Source organism: Aethalodelphis obliquidens, unplaced genomic scaffold, assembly GCF_003676395.1.
Source record: "Aethalodelphis obliquidens isolate GAN/ISIS:26980383/991018 unplaced genomic scaffold, ASM367639v1 scaffold4, whole genome shotgun sequence".
Classification (NCBI taxonomy): Eukaryota; Metazoa; Chordata; class Mammalia; order Artiodactyla; family Delphinidae; genus Aethalodelphis; species Aethalodelphis obliquidens.
In genome coordinates this window covers 71,761,757-71,784,011 of record NW_020837948.1, presented here as the reverse complement: position 1 = coordinate 71,784,011, position 22,255 = coordinate 71,761,757, and the positions used below count along the sequence as shown (strand labels likewise).

Genomic DNA, 22,255 nt, shown 5'->3' with positions numbered 1-22,255 from the left:
CTTTGGAACAACTTGCGTTAATAAACTAAGAGTTGAGAGGGGGAAATAGCAAGGAAAAAAGAAAAAATGGTAGACCCAGAGAACCCACATTATAAAATATTATAACTAATAAGTACCTATATTTATGCCTTTGAATCTGATAATCCATTTAAAACCACCAAGTCCCAGCTCTGCCCCCAAATTGTAAGCTTAGGCACGTTTGAAAGATTATGCTTCATTTTTCTCATTGATGAATCAAGGAGTGATATTAGATGTTTGTTAACCTTGCTTCCAGCAATATGATTCTTTGAAAGGAAGATCTCCAAAAGTGCATTTTCACCGGAGCACCTCCCCCCATAGGTACTAAAACAATGGGAAACAGAGCAGGTCCCATCCTGAAACCAGTCTTCCAGCACTAGATAAGTAGTTTGGGCTCTTTCCAAGCAGTCTCCCTGCCCTCCTGATGAAGGCATCCAACCCATATTATAAGAGTTTGCGGGCTGTCACAAAGGAACAGGTGACCAAGCTTTTCGCACATTCTGGGGACTTATCACTCTGTTGCCACTTCCACTGAAGAAGAAGTTTCCACCTTTCTGGTTCACAAGGTAGGCATTTAATAAAAATTTGCCTTCCCGTGACTTAGAAAATAAAGCACAGTGATTTAGAGAGAAAGCCATTTTCTTTTGCCAAGCAAGCAGAAATAGCAATAAAGTAAAACAAATGTGTCAATGCAGAGAGAAATGGCTGATGGCGTCCTAACCGGGACACATGGGAGTGTTTGGAAATTCCTTGTGGGACTGGGTGATAGAATGGAAGAGCAGGGGGTGGGAAGTCAGGAGGCACAGGGGCTGCACCCAGCTCTGCCAATCTTTATGCATCCTTGGGGAGTCTCGTTCAGCTTATCCCAAGTGTGGTCATGTCTCTCTGATTGGATACGGTTTAATTTTTAATTATTTTCCTTAAAAGTAAGACAAACAACAATGAACGGCATTAAAATAAACCAGCATATTTTTTTGGCATACATCAAACTTGGAGATCCCTTTGTAGAACCCAACTCACAAATTTGTACTGTACTGATATAGGAATACAGGGTCAAACTTCAGAGAGGAGGACAATCCCCTTCAGTTACTCCTTCAACCGGAGGACTAGGAATCTCCCCTCCAGGTAAATTTACAAAGGACTAGGTTCCTGAGGATGGTTCTGAATCTAACCTGCATCCTGTGTGGCCATGGTCAAGGCCTGTAGATCAAAATGCAGGATGGTATGTGCAGCTGGGCCATGACATTTAGAAAGCAGCTGCCCTGTACTTATATTTGGGGCTATCCATTGGGAGGCTTTCAAGATGACTATTTCCATGGAATGATTTTATCAGCTATTTCTCTTTTCAACCCTTCCTATTATCTGTTATGACCATTACCCTAACAGAAGGAAGCGTTAAGGAGAATATTGGCCTTAAGAGTTTCTTTTCTTCCATGCATATCATAGTTAATGTTTTCAAGCACTAACTTTTTTGATAAAATATATTTTTGAAATATTGTATTTTGCAATTCAATTGACTTTCTTCAAAACTGTCAAGAAAACCAACTAAAAAGAGGGAAAATTCTTTTAAAAAATGAAAAAAAAGAGAATCTGATTAAAAAACTAAGGATTATGCACTGCTTGGGACAAGTAAAGTCAATAGGAAACAGACCCCTAACTTTCTAGGCACGGTAAGCTGCATTCACAGCCAGTACCTTCTGCTCCTACAGTGGGGTCAGGCCCAGAGGTCCAGCCTGCCTTTGGAGGCCTGGACTGTTAAACTATCACTGACACAGGTTTTCCATTTCCACCTCCCTCAGCTAACATTTTCCTTTCACTTGCTTTACTGCAGATCAGAGAAGAAATGGCCGTGTAATGGGTCCATACCATAAGTTTTATCTTTCTTTCCTCTTTTTAATGGGGTTGTCTATTTACAGAGATGGCACTTACTCATTTTAGAAAACATAAACGATGCATCATCATGGATAAAGAAGAAAGCACAGAGGCTCGTAATCTTACCTCCACTGCTGTTTCTTGAAAAAAGTCCCATGCCACCTTTACAGAGAGGTGTATAATTTGATGTGAATGGAATGATACTGAACATATTATTTTGCAAGCCTATATTGTTATTCAAAAATATACCATGGAGATCTTTCCATGTCAATCTAGTCATGCATCATCCTTTTCGTGGCCGTAAAATATTTCACTCCGTGGATACATCATCCAGCATTTATCTAATCAGCCACTTATTGACGAACATGATAGCAAGAGATAAAACTGAAATGAAGTCCAGAAATAAGACTGTAGGTCCATGGCAAGAGTCCAGAGACAAAGCTGCCCTATGGCGCCAAGTGGAAATATGAGAAGATGAATGCCAAATCCAAGGCAGCAAATGATCAACTGAGGAGATGGAATATCCAGAGGTTCTGGCATTTTTAGATTCTTCTAAAATTATTGTATAATTGTCATGAACATGATACCGAAGCTCTGGTATGAACCAGAGATTATTGGTGGGGTTCAGAGTCTAGGAAGTAAACGTAGCTCAGCTAAAGGAATAGTCAGAGCTTTCAGACGAGATAAAGGCTTGGTACAAAGGTACAAAGGCAGTAAGACATACCTGTTAGTGTATACACACTAGTATAGGCCAGGATGTACAGCCAGGAGACACAGGCAGGAGCTAATTCCAAACGTCCAGGTGAGGGACCTAGGTACCACGGGGTCTGAGGAAGAGGTAGGGAGTAGACCTCAGGGGACTGAGGACAGCATCTCTGAATCTGATGCGTGAACACAGGACCACAGAACCCAGGAGGAGACCCAGGACAAGGATTATCATAACTTTGCCCTGGAAATCAGACAAGAGAGGGCCAATATGTGTGCTCTGGCTTTCAGGGGAAGCGAAATTCTGCCGGTGCTGCCAGTTTAAGAGAAAGCCAAGTTATCTGTGATGTCTTCACAGATTTCATAACAGACCAACACGTTGTAAGGAGGGTGAGCAGTTTTCTAGTGAATTGAAGGGATGCGGGCCGCCAAATCTCAGAAATCAGGCCAGAATACTTCACCTGACAATCCTCAGCTCTGAAAGGTGGGCTGAGACGTTGCCAAGCGCTCTAGCTTTATCCCATTCTACACTTCTGGCGTGCCCGCCAGCAGATCCTTAGCTTTCTTCTAAACATTTCTTTTATTCATTCATTCTTTCAATACATATTCATTGAGCACCTGCTGTGCGTCAGCTACTCTGCTCTGTGCTGCAAACAGATAAAACACAGCCCTTGCTCATTTCAAAGAAGAAGAGAAATTATACTGTGCCACATCTGCGAGAGTCGGTAGAGAAGTTTGGGTTAAAAGAGAAACTTGTTTTATGCAAAAAAAAAAAGACTAACATCACTTTACAAATCAATAGGAGACTTGGGGGTGGGGGAAATAAGCATTCTGCTAATATTTCAACTAACGCTTCTTATGTATTCAGTGGATTTAAGGAGCCAAGCTAGATTCACATTCAGCAAATGTTTACTAATCACCTACTATATGCCAGGCATTGTTCCAGGCCCTGGGGATACAGTAGGAACAAGAGAGACATTGGAATTTATAGCCTGGTGGAAGGGGAAGAAAATAAAGAAGAAAAATACCAGTGATAAGGGCTATGCAAAGAATTAAATTATAATGATGTGAGAGGCTGCTATAGACTCAGCAGTCATAGATGGCTCTTTGAGGAATTGACCTTGAAGCTGAATTCTGAATGGCAAGATGGAGCCAGCCCTGGGACAGAGGATTCCAGCGCCCATTAGTACAAGACCTCCAAGTCTGGAACATATGTCGTGAGCCTGCAGGAACAGCAAGAAAACGCTGTGACTGGAATAGAGGGGGCAAGGGGCAGGGTGGCAGGGGGAGAGGTTATTGTGAAGGCAGGGGCCTGTCATGCACATGACTTTGAAACCTGTAGGACATCCAGGGCAGAGCTATGGACTAAGCAGGCAGCACCTCCAGTCACCTTGGTGCTCAAAACAAAAGTAGAAAGACTCTTGATCTGAGTACTTCTTACCCTATAACAATCATGTTGGCACCACTGAGAAGAGTTTAAATTCCACTTTGTCAGAACCTGATTTTATAAATGCATTTCCTGTATTTCCATACAGTAGGGTGGATCGGTTAGTCATTCATTTAACACAAAATTGTTGAGTGCCTACTAGGTGCCAGCCACAGACAGGTCTAGCTGGGGAGATAGATGACAAATAAATAAGGATACAAGTAACAAACAATAATACGGTATTGGATGGTGATACATGCTATGGAGAAAATTAAACTGAGTAATGGGATGTCGCCCCGGGACTTTTAGATCAGGTGCTCTGAGGAGTGACAGTTGAGCAGAGATGTGAATGACAAGAAGAGGCCAACCATGTGAAGACTGTGGGGTGCTGCAGGGAGCAGTCCAGCCAGAGGAGGGAACAGCAAGTGGGAGAAGGGCAGCCAGGAGCTTGCTGAGTCCAGAAGGGATTAGGAGGCCTGTGTGGCTGGGGCCCAGAGAGCAAGGGTGAGAGTGTCAGAGGTACAAGACCCTACTCGGAGGGCTCCTTAGGCAGCGGCTATTCTGTGCGTAATGGGAAGCCAAGGTAGTGTCCTAATACTTGCCTTTTGAAAAGATCACTCCCACTGCTGTGTAGAGCTTAGAGTGAAGGAATCCAAGAAAGGAAAACCCAGAGACCCATGTAGAGGCTGTGACCACAGTCCGTGCAAGATGTGATGTCCACATGGGCCAAGGCAGTGGCACTGGGGGAAGCAAGAGTGAGCAAATTCAGAATAGATATTGAAAGGAAGCCAGGCAGGACGTAACAATGACAGGAGAGAGCAAGAGGAACCACGGGTGGCTCCTGAGTTTGGGTCCTGAGCTCCTGAGTAGATGATGGTGGCAGTAAGTGGAGGGGAAGACCTCGAGAGGTTGGCTTTAGGCAGCAGTGGGGATCAGGGGAGGGTTGAGGTAGCAGTGTATGGGCTACATCTTGGATCACTCATATTTGTAATTTCTACCAGACGCCCAAGCAGAGATATTGAGTTGGCAGTTAGATATTTGAGTGTGGGGTTCAGGAAAGAGTTCAGGGTTAGAGATGTATGCAAGCGGTCCCAGCATTAAAACATTAAAGTACGTGCACACTGGTCCTTCCTTCCTAGCACAGACGGGTAGGGGATGCTGAACATGTGCTGCTCGTTTCCTCATGCTCTTTCTTCTCTGGGAGAGTAAATGGTATTAGGAAACTACCTCTGCTTAAAAAAATAGAGAATCCAGACGGCCACATCGTTAACAATAAAAGAAAAGGAGCATTGTCAGAGTTCGATTTGATTTGAGGAAGCTTCTGAAATTCTGACTTAATCTTGCAGTGCCTAATTTTATTAGATTTGGACCTTTTATTTCTTTCTGCTTTTATAAACTTGCATTTCAGCGGCATCTTCATATGTAACTTCTGCCAAGAGGTGAAATACTTTATGCATGTTTCTTTGAGAGAAATTTAATCATCTGTAAGATTCTTCAAGATAGGAATTTACATTTAATATTCTCCACCAAGGAATACTAGTAATGTAAAGTATTTAGATCAGATAATTTCTGATAAAATATGAAGCTCTGAAGGGTGTTAATGAAAAACAGTAGCTAAATCACGTGTAAGATGTTCTTATACCTTAAAATCACGTCCTGTGAAAATACATCTAGGCACATCTAGCTTAGAAAAATATAATATATGGACAACGATGCTGCTATTCATTCCATAATGATAATTATAATGATCTTTGCTAGGTTTCTATGTAATTTAATTTTTCACTTCAACACAATAATATTATTAAAGAATAAAGATGGTAATTATTAATATGTTCTGCCCTGGGGTGAGAGTAGGATGTTTAATTAATGAAGCACCCTTTCTCCTACCTGTGGATGACTCATTGATAAGATATGTGCAATATAGCAGGCTGTTAGGTGTTTTCTCCTGCTAATGGGTTATTCAAATCATTTTCTCAACCAGAGTGGAAAAGAAGTCACTGTCTGTAACCCAGAAATGATATTGGCAAAGAAGCTGAATAATCAGCAGAACAGCTTGGAATAGTGTTTGTTCTGGACGACTGACAAAATACAAAGAGGAAATCTTCTTTAGGGCTTGATGTGAGGCTGAACCCAGTTCAGGTTTTCTTGGAAGTGGCCTACTTCTTTGCCTAAGATGTTTCATATTTTTTAATGTTTCTAAAAGATAAAGTTCCCAAATGTATTATAAGAAGAGGTCTTTAGTAAAAGGCATTTTATTATAGTTTTCCTTCTTTAAAGACCATGGGTCTTTTCAGACCTTCAGCAGGAAGACGTAAAGTTGGAAAAGCTACCACAAATTGTATCCTACTCCACAGCCTAGCCCAAATGTGGGTTTATAATTAATATTCATTATGATTCATCATAATAATTCTTTTTGACCTTAAATATGTCATTTTAAATGAAATTCATATGAAATGGTTAAAGACAAAACCAAATAGTTTGGGAATAGATTAGATTCTGAAAGACACACTCTCACATATGCTTCACACACACAAAAGCATACATATCACAAGATAATTAATACATCCACATTTTTTAATTAAAGAATGATCCAAAATATTTAACGAATACTCTGAGTGTTTTATAAAAGACTAAAAATTTTTTGCTACATATGTAATCTGGCCCATAGAGCAATGAAAATGTTTCCTTATTATGGGATCTGACCATATAGGGGCCAAACTCCCAACTTCGGTATCAACAGCTCCTGCTCTGACAAGATCAATTAGGCAATGTGCCCATGTCTTCATAAGGACCAAAATCATGAGTAAGCTACTAAAAAACCACTCAGCAATTGCTTGTTGGAAAAAGCATAATGCTAGATACCGGTTAAGTAATTATGATGAAGTATGAATATATATTTAATAATTTATATAAATATAGGTATACATATGTAATTGGTCCTGCTTTAAAAGAGATTCCAATTTGTCAAGGGAGAAATAAATATTTAACTAAATACTAGTGATTTAAATGAGACGAAATCTCTCAAAACTCTTGTTTTGATAACATAATCTGTCAGAATCATAGGCTTATTATTCTTTAATGAATGTAAAGAAAAGTGAAAAACTCAAAAAGCTCCTTTTCTTGGTTGCTAAAAAATTTACAAGTATTTATACCGTGTGAAAAATATTATCCAGCAACAAATTTATAGACAAGGGAAACAGACATTCAAAGTTTCAGAAGGTAAAGGTTAGAATCTCAAATATAACAACCATCTCTGGAGTACAGGTGTCCTCAGTAACTCTTTTTATAAATAACACTTTCAAGGACAGGTTTTCAAGTAGCAGAAATCAGAAAAGAATAGCTGTAGTTACATAAGTCTCTACTTATGTGGAGAGTTTAATTGCTACTCTTGTGAATGAGCCAGAGTTTAAGATTGATACTCTTGTGAATGTTCTCACGTTCAGAATTCTTTTTTTTTCATTTAATTTTTATCTTATATTGGAGTATAGTTGATTTACAATATTGTGTTAGTTTCAGGTATACAGCAAAGTGATTCAGTTATACATATACTTATATCCATTCTTTTGCAGATTCTTTTCCCATATAGGTTATTACAGAATAATGAGTAGAATTCCCTGTGCTGTACAGTAGGTCCTTGTTGATTATCTGTTTTACATATAGTAGTATGTATGTGTTAATCCCAAACTCCTAATTTATCCCTCCCCTCCACCTTTTCCCTTTATTAGCCATAAGCTTGTTTTTGAACAAATTCTTTTTTATGAAGCAAAATAGTGTCTGAATATCTGTGTCTGAAAGGGAAGTGGAAACATCTATCTTTTTCTGAGATTCTTTTTACTGGAAGATGTTAATGGGGGAATTGGTATCTCAAGGCTAAACACTGTAATCTTATTTGTTAGCATTAAGAGAAAAGGGAAGCTTTAAGAAACTCAAACTTATACTGCAATATGGAACTAGAAAAGAGTAGTCATGGAATATTACTTGTAGAGCAGAGACATGTGATAGACTATTGCATTGGTAACGCCTGATAAACAGCACCTCCGGTATTTACACCCTTATATGGTCCCCTCACACTGATTCTAGGCTTGGCCATGTTGATTATGTTGGGTAATGGGACATTAGCAAGCATGATGCAAGCCTAGGCTTGATAAATGCAGCCTTGAATGGCAGGATCAAGGGAATTCACTGTATTTGGTTAACAAAAGGGAATTAGTGAAGGTTTTTAAACAGAGGACTGACAGGTTCAAAGTAGTGCTTCAAGAATATGAACTCGATTGTGGTGTGTAAACTAGAGTCACGGTGGAGAAGCTTGGTTGGTGATCAGGGTAAGGAGAACATTTGAAAGATTATCATTATCTAAGTTGGCTTCTGCATTAGAATAGAAGAGCAAACAATCAACACTGATATATTCTCTGTTTATTAAGAAAAGACAATTATGTCTCCTGCTTTGTGTTTATTCCTCAGGATTGCTTTGGCAATTCTGGGTCTTTTATGGTTCCATATAAATTTTTGGATTATTTATTCTAGTTCTGTGAAAAATGTCATGGGTATTTTGATAGGGATCACATTAAATCTGTAGATTGCTTGGGTAGTATTGACATTTTAACAATATTAATTCTTCCAATCCAAGAGCATGGGCTATCTTTCCATTTCTTTGAATCCTCTTTAATTTCCTTTATTAATGTTTCTATAGTTCTGAGCATACGCCAAGTCTTTCACCTCCTTGGTCAGGTTTATTCCTAGGTATTTTATTTATTTATTTATTTTTGGTACTGTTTTAAAAGGTATTATTTATTTATTTTGGTAGTTCTTTCGCTTTTAATTTTAAGTAGAACAGAAAAGCATTGAAGTTGAAAGGATTATAGGTTAATGCTTTTAGAGTGAAAATGAGAAAAAAATTTCTGAGTAGTGAGGAAAAAAATCATTTTTCCAGTTTTTTAATCTTCATTTTTAGTTGGATCAATGTATATACTATAAACTAATTAAGGGAACTTGCAGAACCATACTGACAGTGTGGTTTTTTTTAACATCTTTATTGGAGTATAATTGCTTTACATTGTTGTGTTAGTTTCTGCTTTATAACAGTGAATCAACTATACATATACATATATCCCCATATCCCCTCCCTCTTGAGCCTCCCTCCCACCCTCCCTATCCCACCCCTCTAGGTCTTCACAAAGCATAGAGCTGATGTCCCTGTGCTATGCAGCTGCTTCCCACTAGCTATCTATTTTACATTTGGTAGTGTATATACGTCAATGCCACTCTCTCACTTCATCCCAGCTTACCCTTCCCCCTATCCATGTCTTCAAGTCCATTCTCTATGTCTGCATCTTAAAAGGTATTGTTTAAATGTAAGTTGGTGCAGTATGGAAAACAGTGTGGATGTCCCTCAGAAAACTAAAAATAGAATTACCATATGATCCAGCAATCCCACTCCTGGGCATATACCTGGACCAAACTATAATTCGAAAAAATATATGCACCCCTATGTTCATAGCACCACTATTCGCAGTAGCCAAGACATGGAAACAATCTAAATGTCCATCAACAGATGATGGATAAAGAAGATGTGGTGCATACATACAATGGAATACTACTCAGCCACAAAAAATGAAATAATGCCTTTTGTAGCAACATGGATGGACCTAGAGATTATCATACTAAGTGAAGTGAGTCAGAAAGAGAAAGACAAATACCATATGATATCACTTGTATGTGGAATCTAAAATACTGCACAAATGAACCTATCTATGAACAGAAACAGACCCATTGTGTAGCACAGGGAACTATATTCAATATCCTGTGATAATCCATAATGGAAAAGAATATTAAAAATATTAATATTAAAAATATTTTAAAAAATCACTTTGCTGTACAGCAGAGATTGGCACTGCATTGTAAATCAACTATACTTCAATAAAAAAATAAATTAAAAAAAAAGTGAAAATATTAAAAAAAAAAAAAGAAAGGACAGCAAGAAGGGACTAAAGCACCATGGTGATGCAGTAGCTCTCTGGGACCACTAGGGGTGTACAGCTCTAGCCAAGTCCCTGCAGACTGTTCTCCAGGATAGATACGTCCTTTCATTGTCATGAGAACAAAAAAGAGAAGAGGACAAGCCCATGGTGTTTGTCTTTTGGTTTTATCTCCTTTCCTGGCATCCCATAAAGGCACACTCCAACTCATTCCCAAGACCTCCAGGCATTTCTAACTATCCTGGATGGCTCACTTCCAACATAATGATCTAAATTCACATTCTCCTGATTGCCAGAATTCATAGCTCAAAAATCCTAAATTGCTCAAACTTTACAAATAAGGTAAGGAAATCATACTTCTCTCGTATAGAAAACCCTACAAAGAGTAGAGAAGTAAAATATTTTTAAGTGACAGAGTAAAATCATGATGCATTCACAGGACCATGAAGCCAAGGCTGAGTGTCAAGTTACAGGTAGGAAGGTGGGGCAGTCAGCAGAAACAGGCATTGAATGCGTATCATTTGACCTCTGGAAGTTACATAAAGAAGTTCTCCCAGGAGACCAGCAGATTCATTCTATGTGTCTGGGGGAAGTGAGTCATTATAAAGATTTCAGATAAACTCCTAAGAGGGACAGGTCAACAGTGGGGTGAGCCAACCTCCTCAGGTTGAACAGAATTGGTGAGCCTGGGACCAAGGGACTAACCAGCTATAAGTTTGGCCTACAATGGAGTACATACTGGTCCTAATTAGTGTCCAAAATTACGGCAAATGGAGGCTTGTATTGAGGAGGATGTTGGAGAAAGTCACCTCCATTCGTAGAAGCATGTCCTTGGGAACTCACATAAGGGACTCTCCTAAGTTGACCTGGAATCAGATTAGAGTCATCCTCCCTCCAAGGACTGCAGCTGCCTGCTTCAGAAGCTAAATAAGTGAGGACTCGCCACAGAGCGGGCCCAGCATGTCTGTTGGGTACTGAGGATCGGTTTTCAAAGCATCATTGTGTGGAAGTCAGATAGGTACCCCTTTTGGATAATTCATGGGGAGTGAGCCCCCAGAAATATGTATCAACATTTTCGTTATTCAAAGTTTGTGGAGTAATTTATACTGGGGACACTTGATTGAGGCCAGTGCTGATTCCTGGGGGGAAGAGGGCAGGGCTGTCAATCAGTGTCATTCTTCCAAATTAGGTGAGCAACCCCAGGGTGACGGAAGAAGCAGTGGGCAGTTAGGGTTACAGCCTGATCGGTTGATTCCCCCCAACTCTCCCGTCTCCTCCCACGACACCCGCTCCTAGCAATCCCAGGACCAATTTATTCCAATCATCTGCTTTTCTCGGCTTCTGCTCCCAGGCTGCAAATGATGCTGGAGAAATCAGGTACCTGGGCCAGTTGGCACCAGGACAGCCTCAGCTGGGCCCTCCATACTACTCGGCAGTCCTTTCACGTGTCCTAACCACTTTCTATTTACAGTGCCCGAAGCAGCTGTTCCAAAGCCTTTCATTCTCCTCAAACAGCCTGTATCTCTTCCCTCTCCTCATTCTCAACTACTGTCTCTGCTCCTACCTCAATGAGGAAACAGAGGGCATCGCCTCTGCACCCCTGGTCCCTAATGTAGTATCCCAAACACAGTAGAGTGCAATAAATGAATGAGTGAATTCATGAGCGAATGGTAATTGGTAGATGTCAGTTTCGCTTCCTTCCTCGCCTGGTATCGGGACCTATCCTTGCTTTCTTCATGCCTACCTGAGAGAGAGAATTCTCCTTCTGCTTTTTCAAGGCCAGGCCCTCCACCGAGGCTCCCAGTTCTATCTGCCCACATCTTTCCCAGGATTAGGCTCCATCACTGACATCCTTTACCTTCTGTATCTCTTTTCATCCTCTACATTTCAGCCCACACGTGTACTTAAGTCTCTGGTTCAGTCTCATCCACCTACTATGTGCTGCATACCTACTGCCTGCGAGGCACTGCCCTTAGCACTAGAGAGATATTAGTGGGGAAGAAAACAGAAAAAAAATCTCCTGCCCTTTAATGGATACAAGGCAGATCATATATTAATGAAGGAAACAAACAAGTTAAAAATAGATGTGTATACATGCCTTGGGGAAATATATGCAGGAATGGGGCATTGAGTACTAGGGAGGGAGTGGGGATGCTCCTTTAAATGGAGCTGTCAGGAATGGGTGACACCCAGCCAAGATCTAAAGGCGGGGAAGGAGTAAGCCATGTGGAAGCTCTGCATTCCATTCAAAGCAGAGGGCTAGCCAGGTGAAGGTCCTGCAGCAGGGTGGGAGCGTCCTTAGTGTAAATTGGGATCGACACGGGAAACTGTGATTGGACCAGCATGGGGAGGGGACTGGAGCGGGATATGAGGCCAGGGGTCCAGGTCCTGAGGGCCTTGGGGGGCATTGCGGGTCAGGACTCTGGCTTTTACTCTGGATGAACTGGGAAGCTCATAGGAAGGTTTCGAGTAAAGGGATGACGTGAGTTGACGTATTTAAAGGATCCCTCTGGCTGCTGTGTTGTGAATTCAGGGGGCAGAGGTAGAAACAGGAAGCCTGGGCAAGTTCACCCAGGACCGCCATACCCTCCATCTTCACTCACTCCCATCTGTTTTAGGCTCCCACTGGTCTTCTGAAAATACCCTTGGCTAAGGTCACAAATGACCTAAGTACCAAGTGCCAGGCCCTGGAGTTTCTGCTAAGTGTCTGTGTGCTCCTTTATGAAAGCTCAGGGCCAAAGCAAGCCCAACTGTGCCCTTACCTATTACAAGTACTGCAGAGTCAGAAGACCCCTCCTGGCTGGTGTAGTGGAATCACGACAGCCATTGAGGCCTGACTTTCCCTTTCCTATCTCCTTAGAACAGTGTTTGTAGACTGAAATCCTATGAAGGCTGACGGGTGATGGGAATGGAATGACCCCTCCAAGATGGCAAACTTCTCACCTCCCCACAATAAGTGTCACATAGGCAAGTGGTTCAGAGCTGCCAGACATTCTAAGTTTCCCAAAGAATCCTGAAAACTGAAGTTTTGTGTCAGTTGTCAACATTTTTAAATCTTGGTAATGACCTTAAATTTTGAAAAACATTTTATGGACCAAAAAAATGTATCTGTAAGTCATATGCAGCCAGCAGGGCACCAGTTTGCAAAGCTTCTTAGAGGAATTGCTGAGCTGAGTGTCATGAGGGAGTACGCTGGCCTGGCACTCTAACTGCTGAGTCAGCGCCGACTGTAAGGTCATTCATTGTTTCCCCAGTTTGCAGCCTTAAACTCCTACATGCAACTCTAGGCTTTGCCATTTCCCTTATTCAGATCTTGTTTTCTCTTGAGTTCCTGGCAGCCCCTCGCCTGCTGGACAACTTTGCATGTTGCATCACACACCAACCTTGTTTCTGCTGCTTGCTCCCTGGCTGTGACCACACCCTGCTCTGCTCTGCTCGCCCCATCTGCCACCAGACACATCAGAATCTTTCCTGGTTCTCTCTGCAGCAGCTCACACCCTCAGCCACCATTTAGGTGTATTCCACTTTTCTGGAGCTGACTGGTCTAGATTCAAAGCCCTGCTCTCTAGCTTATGAGCTATAGAAACTTAAGGACGTCATGTAACCTCTGTATGCCTCCGTCTTCTAATTCACAGATTGAGAAGTGCCCATCTCACTGGGTCTTTGAGGAAGGTACCTGGTCAATTATATTTTTTAAAAACCTAATATGCTGTTTTTCAGGAAGTAACTAAAACAAGCAAACAAAATGTCTCTCCCTTTCTCTCTTAACCCCACCATTCTTTTCCCAAACTCTTTTGATGAACCTCTCCTTTTCACACCTTAAATACTGGTGTTGCCCCCAGAGTTCTGCTTCCTCATCTCAAACTTTTTGCATCAAGACTGGTTCTTTACACTTCTTTGACTTCAAAGAATGTCTATATGCCAGTAACTTCCAAATATAACAAGGCTAACCTGAGCCTCTTTCTTAAGCTTTAAGCCCATTTCTCTCCTGATCTCTTGAGCACTTGGGTGCCCTCGCACTTCTCAAAGTCAACATAGGTGAAACTAAGGCCATCGTCTTCTTCCCAATCTTCTACTTTATTCACACCACTCCTCCTTTCTCTCCTCAGTATTACTAAGGTAGTAACACTAGCTGCTGAAAGAGAGAAATCACAAAATCTTCATGCCTTGCTACAGTAAAATTGGATTGCTTGCTCCCAGCCTAATGTATATAATGGTCCAGTGCAGCCCTGCAGGGGTGGGGTGGCGGGGAAGTTCTGCTCCAAGCACTTTTCAGAGCCGACCTCCTTTCATCCTGTCATGTGGCATCTTCAACACCTTGCCTAGAAGTTTACCGCCGATGGAGAAGAGAGAGAATGCACAGGTCTGGAAGTGGTGTGTACATCACGTCTGCCCGCACTCCACTGTGCAAAATGCAGATGCATCACCCCAACTAACTGCAAGAATTCTGGGCGGTGGACTTGGCTGTGTGGCCAGGAAGAAGAGTACCTCCTGAAACGAAGAGTAGCCCCCGCTCGCCGCAACTAGAGAAAGCCTGCATGCAGCAACGAAGACGCAACTCAGCCGAAAATAAATAAATAAATTTATTTCATTTGGGGCATCGCTAGAATCCTCAGCCATGCTACCCAGGCTTCCAAGATAGAAACAGGAGAAACAACTTCCATTTCATTTGTTGAATCTTAGTAGTTCCAGCTCGGCAAAGTCTCACCTCCTCTGCTCTTTGCAATCCTCAACCGCATCACTTCTTGCTGGAACTTTTGACTCAGCCCCCAGTCTTTGCTGGCTTACTACTGTTCACTTCAGGATAAAAACAAGTCTTCCTCAAGGTGGCTCTAACCTACCTTTTCAGTTTCCTCCTTTAATCCTTTCTGCAACTCCCTCTATGCCCTGCACCAAACTTCCTTACTTCTTTCTTCAATAAGCTGCAAAGGCTGTATGTATGTGTGTGTGCCGGGGGTGTTTCTTTGTTCTAGAATGTCCAGCCCTTCCTTCACAACTTCAAAAATCTTCTTGGAGCCTCAAGACCCATCTCAAACATCACTTTTTCTTAGAAGCCTTCCCAAGTCCCACAGTCAGACATAATTTATTTATGTGTCCAACAAAACAATTCATATTACACTATAGCATTTTAGCGCATTTACTTATAACTGTTTTTATGTGTCTCTGTCTCCCATAAGACTGGGGATTTCTTAAGGAGGAGGACTGTGTTTTATGTATAATTCCTTCAGCCAGATTCGTCGTCCCTAAATCTTGTTCAGAGCCGGCACACTGTGGATGCTCAGCTGATGCCTGATGAATGAATGAATCTTTTTGTAATTATATCATAATGCAAATTAGAGCTCTACATTTTTATTTTTAGACTAATCCAGCCCAGTATTTTTCTTCACTTCAGAGTTTTATTATTTGTGCTCTAGGAGCTAGCAGCCATCTAAATCGCATAGGATTTTGGATGAAAATTTAGTAAAAGCAGCATCCTTCACCAGCCAAGTTAGCAAACTTTTCGCTGAAGATTGTGTAGAATGCTATAGTAAGTTCTTGGCTACATCTCAACAAGAGGTAGGGCCTTCCAGGATTTTACCATTTTTACAAATTGCAAATCCTAGACTCATTAAAGAATAGGTAAAGGAGAGCAGGCATTTGTTGGTTTTCTGGGAGCTGGTTATTTCTTCCACTTCCACTGACTTAGAGTCATTTCCAATAAAGAAGGGAATGCAGACAGGGCAAAGGTGTGAATCTCAATTATCCAGTTCTGCCTGACTTTAAAGCCTGGATAAAGGCTAGAATGGGCTTTGATACTGCCTAGTAATTGCAGATTGCCTTGCTTTTATTGTAGGAGTGAGTGATAAGAAGTGAGCCTCATCATTAAATGAGACATGCCAAGAACACTAACTTGCTTGCCCACGTCTCTGCCTCTCATACCCAAGCTGAATGTCAAGGTAGTGCACTAAAATTATTCATACCCCTGGCCTCATCTATCATGTCTATGTGAATGACACCCAAACATATGTCTTGAGTGTAGACATCTCTTCCAAGTTCCCTATATCTGGCTGACTCTGGGCATTTCCACTCAGATGAGTCAGGAGAATCTCTAATTCAGCATGTCAAAAGCTGAATTAATCACCCTCACTCCCCAGCCTACTGCAGCTCCTACCGTTTCTTGCTCAATTAATAATATCGTCATTCTCCCAGTCAGACAGGACTGAGAGCACAAGGTCATCTTTGAGGGTCTATGCATCCCATCAACAATCATTTCTTAAGCCACATTCATTCTGTCTCTGCTCAACCATTATAATAAGATCTCACTCTATTTTTTCTATTTTCGAATACAGGCAGCCCAGAGCTGAACCCTCATAATGTCAGTCTCAGAATGAAGGGGACAAGCCAGTGCTAACAGAGCAGAGTCACAAAGACAAACTGACCACATCCAAGTTCTCACTCTGGCTCTTAATTTCTGACTGTCTTGACCACCAGGTCCAAGTATATTTATATAACAAAACCTGGAAGGTGCTCTTTAACTCAGAATTTTGTGACGTCAACAACTACAAAAAATGAACTTGTTGATTTGTCAAGAATGAACCCGTGACAGATAGTCAGAAAGATAGATATATGACTTAAAGAGGGTGTTTTAGAGGAGCTGGAACTGAATCACTGGAAGATTGTCTGTGTGTGCGGGGCCATCCAGCTTCCTAATTATTACAATGAGTTTGGGAGAGTTTAAGGGTGTGGAATATTTAGGAAACACCAAATAGGTGCTTATTCACATTTTTTAAAGTGCATGGTACCAACAGGCCATGAGGAAAATAACTTGAACTTAGCCCACAGTCAGGATCAGATAGAGAGAGATACGTGCCTGGTGGTACTTTGCATAGAGGAAGGGAGACACTGTGGGGAAAAAGATGACAACTCTACAGGCCCGAACCCCCTGGTGTGCGAACGTCCTCTCAAATAAGTGGTCAGGAACCGCAGAAAGGTATTTCCTACTGGCCTGAGGCTGAAGAACACTGAGGGGCAGAGAAACAGAGGAGGTCAGCAGTGTCATGGATGTATTATTGGCAGGAAATTGGGGGCAGTGGAGCAACACCTTACCATCAGATAGCAAACTGACGGTAAGGCCTGTGGATTCCAAAAACACGGAACGGCAGATGTGCAAGTAGCAGCTCTGATTAAGTGAGACAGCCCATCTCTCCTCAAGGAAGACTGAATAATTTAGAGGGAGCTTCTGAATTTGGTTTCCTGAGAATCAAAGCACTGATATTTGGAAGAGCTCTAAAAGGTAATACATTTATCCTCACTGATCTGAGTCACCTGGGGCTGAACAGTTTATGTACTGAAGTATAGCAATCTATTAAGAATGCTCCTGGGGCACCAATATCTCTCTAAGTCCTTTTCTCTAAGAAAATAATGTTGATCTGGTCTGGATCCTTCTTCGTAACTTACCTATGCTCTCTGTCTCCAAATCATCTAAGTCTGGATATCTTGTTTCTTACCCCAGGGTCCTTAGTAACTAGCTTTTGCTCTTTGCTTATGTATTTGCTCAGAGTGTTACCTTTATGAACTGAGTGCTTTTCAGTGAAATCTTTGCTTCCTTCCAATATAGTCAGCAAAATGCATATAGTGGCTGTGTGATGCTGCAGCTATCTGTCTGCTTAGTCAGAATAAGCCTGTGTCTGTTTCAGGTCTCTTTGGTGGACAGGTTAGAGCTGGTATAATCAGCATTCTGGGATCCCCTGGGGTCTTAGGTGGACCTTTTAAAACACTCCGTTGAAAGGTAGAGCTGTTTATTGTTTAAGGAATGGGCTGAAAATAGGTACTCTACCCAAGGATATGTGACTAACATGATATATCTAATATTTTATTATTAATCATCTATCTCATAGTTTTCAACTATATACTGACTGTAATTTAACTCAGATCTTCATTTATCTCTAGAATTCCAAATGTGTTTTTTTCCTAAATTACACTCCAGCCCTATCTTTAAAACTCTCTCTTCTCCAGCAAGGAGAAATCTCCCTAAAAAATCAATCAATCAAATAAAAAATTTAAAAACCTCCAGCCAAAAGTACTCACAGCTGCTCATCAGATTCACACTCAACTCCACACAAGTGTGACCTTCTAGTGTTTACTGTTAACACGTATCCTTTTGGCCAGGAGAATAGTCCTCTGGGTAGATATGATTTGATTAAAATCAGTACTTACATATCTCTCCCTTTGCTATCATCTTAGTTTATTTCTTTCATTTGAACTCGTAAGAGTCGCCTAATTTTGTCTCTGTATTTCCAATCACTTCCTTTCTTTCTTAATCTAAATATGATTTGAGAAACTGTTTTCTCAGTTCTCCCAAATATGGTCCTTAACTAGTATCATTCTAGATACATAGGAGAGAAGTTACTTTGCTACATACTATCCCCACTTTTAAGGCATCAGGACGCAATTCTCAGTTGCCAAAGTGGGGAGTGGAAACTCTCAGCAAGTTAATCTCAAAAATCACTCTTCTGTTCACGTCATCACCCTTCTTAGAACCTTTCAGTGGCTCCCGAGAGCGATAAAGTCCTTTAGCATGTAGGGCCTCCTATGATCTGGACCCAACCTACAGCCAGGTGCACTGGCATCTCTCCAGTTCTCCAACCCATCCTGGGCCACATCAGAAAGCACTCTTCCAACTTTCCCCTCCATTTCCACCACCCCAGTTTCTGACTCCCCGCTCTGTATGTCTCCATTCATTTTTCAAGGCCAAGCTCAGATGTCACCTTCTACAGGAAACCTTTCCTGATCTCACTTCTGGCTAATCTCTACCAGATTTTACTTTTTTATTTTGTGGAACTTACTACCATCCACTTTTTATTGGAGGGCTTCTCCTATCAACCTCTTTGGCCTGAAAGTTCCCAAGGGAGGAACGGTACATCCTCTTTCACCCCTTATCCTCATGACTAAGAGGTATAATGTCAGTAAAGCTTTGGTAAAAGCATGAATGAATGAATGAATGGGAATGGGAGTACTTTGCCACCTGTCTATTGGCGCACCACTGGGTTAATTTCAACTGGTTAAGCAGGCTAGGCTTGGAAGAGGAAAGCATCCCGAGAGTGAGTGAGCCTCATCCCTCTACACGCTCGTGTGTGCCATGCAATGCCATGATACCTTAACTCCCTTCAAAAATCTACACGGCCTCTGCTTCCTCTAATAGCCCCAGCCCAAATCTTCTATCTAGGCTGTACCCAGAATTTCTTAGTGCACGCTTTAACACCTTGGATGCAGTATTTAAGTAACAGCTCCAACTGTGAGTAGTCATTGTGTCCACTGTTATTCCACGTACAATTGCTAGTCTTTGTGACCGTCAAAGCAAATGTTTCCTCCAGTACTTCTACATAGTATGTTCCTTTGCAGTGACTGCTACATACGACTTTATCTGAAAGCAGCCCAGACATGAAAACTAAGCGCTTTTTTCCTGCTCAGAAATCATCTCGACAATAATAACAATTTTTAAAACTTTGCCTTTCTGAAGTACATTATATTTGAGAATTCTAATGTACTGTTGGAACATCAGTCATGCCAAGGTCTGGTTCAGTCAGAATTTTACTCGGAGTATGAGTGTTATCCCTAGAAAACATTCATAGCCTTCAGCACCTGAACAGAACATAGAAGGATAAGAGTTATTTCTCAGGAGCCCAGTTCTAAGGACCACATTCGCCTTTCAGATTTAAAATGTGAAGGGTTTTTGTTGCTGTCGTTTTCCAACAGCCTTCAGTTGTATTATGCCCTATACTGTGATTTATTTCAGTTGTTTCACTTCTTTCCTGGTAGGAAACTACCATACAATTCCTCTTGATTTCCGTAACACTGCATATTCATAGCTATTCCTTTGGGCTTCAGGAAGTTGTTTTTGTCATCAGTGTAGTGCTGGTATTGTCAGAATATATGTTTTTACACTTATTCCATCCTCTCTTTTTTAGAAACTAGTAAGAGCCCAACACAAATGCATATATGGTTATAAAGCGAAAATATCCCCCAAATTGCACCTGTAACAGAGATAAGATTTTTAAGAAATTGCCGTATGATATGCCCATCAAGAGAACTTTTTTCAGATTAAAGGTTGTAAAGTACCTTCACCTCCAGCTTGGCAGTATATTAGTTTGTACGGTGAAAAAATTCAAATGGACACTTTTAAGTCTTTCAGAATAGTGAATATCTGAGATGCAGGAATAAAGACAACATGTGTGAATCATTCAGAACAAAATGATTTTCCCCGGCGCCCATTACACCAAAATGAATTTATGTTTCCTTCCAAAGAAGCATAATCTTTATATTAGGATGTTTCAGATAAATGATTGTTTGTTTTTACTGAAACTCGTAGGAAACCATTATTTGTTTTTTTAAGTAGGTCTCCCACAAAGTATGAGAAAGTAGAGGCAAAGTGTTTTCCACACAGCACTTGCTTTAGATGAGATACTTTTAAAGTGAACGCTTTCGTAAGGCTGCTGTGTTCCCTTGAAGGGTTTATCCTGTGGGTCTCTTTGGGCAGGTGGCCAGACATGCCCTGGAAGTGAACTGGGGGACTCAACTTTTCAAAATTTGCCTTTCTTCTGTCCTCCCTCTGTATCCTCTAACAACAATTTCCTTCAGTTTTCCAAAGCAAACCAGGAACCCGGAGATGCTATTGTTTAGCACTTAAATTGTGGCTGAGACGGGCAGGCCATCCTTGATAGGGTGAAGGTCTGCTTTTCCTTCTCTTGTTTGAAAAACTATCTTCAAAATTAATGGCTGGGAACACCTCTCCCAACTCAAATGTGAGGAATACATAATAAAATACATAACAAAATACATAATAAAAATACAAATAATTGTATTCTTACTTTAGAGGGACTGGCTTTACATGTATGGCTGCTTTCATTAAAGAAAAACAATTGTCTTACAAACCAATAAATGACCTTACTCTTATTACCAGATATTCTAAATATGCTCCTTAAGTAGAGAATGCTGGAAGGGAGTCAAAAAGACTAAAGGGGGAGTGTAAAGAAGGAGAGACCATCTACTTTTGCCCTTCTTCCCCTTACCTCATTAGCTTGCTGGGAAAGAGTCTACGGGTCTTTAAGGACCATTAGCAAACTTTCATAGGCTGTGTGAGATGCAGATGAACATATTTAAGAATGTATCTGACATATATACACTAATATGTATAAAATAGATAACTAATAAGAACCTACTGTATAGGGCTTCCCTGGTGGCACAGTGGTTGAGAGTCCGCCTGCCGATGCAGGGGACACGGGTTCGTGCCCCGGTCCGGGAAGATCCCACATGCCGCGGAGCGGCTGGGCCCGTGAGCCGTGGCCACTGAGCCTGCGCGTCCGGAGTCTGTGCTCCGCAATGGGAGAGGCCACAGCAGTGAGAGGCCCGCATACCGCAGAAAAAAAAAAAAACCTAATGGTAAAAAAAAAATAAATAAAATTAAAAAATTAAAAAAAAAAAGAATGTATCTCAGTTCTAAAGGAGAGCGGTTATCTGTCTGACCCACACATTCTAGGAGTGCCTCCCAATGGAAACGGGGTTGGGGGAGGGGGAGTAAGGGTGGAAAACTAGACCCAACTCTTTTTCTGCCGCAGCTTGAGGTGGTCTGGATTTTGTATCTGTAAACAAGGATGACCAATGTCCCAGTTTGCCCAGGACTATTTTGGTTTTAAAACTGAAAGTCTCGTGTCCCCAGAGACTTTCAGTTTTAAAACCAAAATAGTCCTGGGCAAACTGGGACATTGGTCATCCTCAAAAAACACAATTTAGACTCTCTTCACCATTGAAAGTCTTCTAAATCCCAGACGTTTAAAGCTGGCTGCACACTGGAAACATCTGGGGAGTTGTAAAAGCCACTGGTGTTGGTGTCCTGCCCCTAGAGAATCTGATTTCTTTGATCTGGGGTGCCGCGTGGCCTTTGGGATTTCCTAAAGCTCAGGTGATTCTAATGCATTAGGACCCAGTTTGGAAACCCCTGCACTAAATGATTTTGCCAAGTTATTTGACCTTTCTGAGCTTCAGTTTTTCTTTTAGTAAAAACTTGCCCTGCTTTTTCGCATTCTTACTTTTACAGTAATATTCAAGCTTCCACAATTTGGGATGTGCTGAATCAGTGCATAGGAATCACCTGGGGATCTTGATAAAGTGCAGATTCTGATTCAGGAGGTCTGGCAAGAGGCTCGAGAGTTTGCATTTCTAACCAGCTCCCAGGTGATTGTGACGCTGCTATCCACGGATCACTCTTTGCATAGGAGAATAT

General features: G+C 41.4%; 1 protein-coding gene across 1 annotated transcript in view; it reads left to right on the top strand.

Moving 5' to 3' along the window:
- Positions 1-22,255, top strand: part of RAB3C (RAB3C, member RAS oncogene family) — a 289,518-nt gene that overhangs the window by 162,247 nt on the left and 105,016 nt on the right. The gene's annotated exons all lie outside the window — the stretch shown is intronic.